Raw genomic sequence first — 1,302 nt, forward strand, 5'->3', positions numbered from 1 at the left:
CAGAAATTCCTGGGTTTATAATATTTGTTGTGGTGGTAATCACAGCATTTGTAACATTATAGTACTAATACATACTCCCGCCTTTCAATTCAGTTGAATGTTGTTGTCTGGAATGGGAACAACTAAAAGTATGTTTTAGAAGTCTAATGATAATTAAAACATTTCCTTACTGAATGAAAATGGAGATTCTAATAACCATTTGGAAGTTAACGTCTTGATTCTGCTTTCTGTTTTCACTTACCCTAATGTAAATCAGAAACAACTGTGTTGGGATCAGTAAAGTTACATCCCTGTGAAGCTGATGAGAGAGGAGAATTAAAAGGCAGTGAAATATGTTGTCTATCACAAATTAGTAGGATGGTGAAAACTACAGTGAACTCAGGTGTTTTACATTCACATGTGACTAATGTTGCTTCTGTCTGGTCTGTCTCCTCTACCAAGTTATCTAAGGCTGCTTTGCTATCAATTTGGTAACAATAGTAATGAGGACTTTCCTCAAGATAGGAAAATGCTGTATGGCCTTTAAGATTCCTCATCTGAATGTGTATTTTCTGCCATATTGTTCTTTGTATGAAAGGGAATAGTATATAAAGGGGTCAAAGCAGAGTTTGGGGCAAAATTTTAGGATCAAATGTGATTTTTTTTTTTTTTACTTGAACCCAACACAAAACTCTGGTCCAAACACCCCTGCTATTAGCAGTCTGAAGCCATGCCAGCTTTATTTGAACCACTTTGGGTCCCCTTAAAATCAAGCTTTCACAGTCCACAATGCTCACAGATTTGTGTCCGTGACTTTTCTGGCTATCTCCTCTTCCTGAAACGGGGTAAGTTGGAGGAGAGGCTTTGTGTAGTAGTGAGAGGCAGGAATTCCCACTTAATCCTCTAGATATGAAGGGGCAGAGATGTCCTTCCAAGTTTGACATAGAACCCAATATCTCTGTGATATTTACACTAATTACTCATAACTAGCTTACCAGAACCAGGATCAATGCTTTGCTTATAGGATCAACATGTTTATATTTTGTTTCATGGCAGCAGGAAAAAAAGACTAAGCCCTGACTGCCTAAACTGCTTCATGTCCTTTCGGCCCACTGCCAAATCCTGTGTGCCCTTCTCAAAGCCCAAAGGGAAAGCCCCCTCACAAATTCCTTTGAAATTTTGGTCTCTGCTGATTTTGCCTGTAGCTGTCAGCAGTGTGGGCACAGCAGCATATGGTAGCTCTAATCAGCAGAACTACAGTGTGTACCTCTGGGGGAGAGCAAGCATAAGATGGGACACAGCAGAGAGAAGAGATAATGGTAT

The sequence above is a fragment of the Carettochelys insculpta genome, chromosome 6 (assembly GCF_033958435.1).
Source record: "Carettochelys insculpta isolate YL-2023 chromosome 6, ASM3395843v1, whole genome shotgun sequence".
Taxonomy (NCBI): Eukaryota; Metazoa; Chordata; order Testudines; family Carettochelyidae; genus Carettochelys; species Carettochelys insculpta.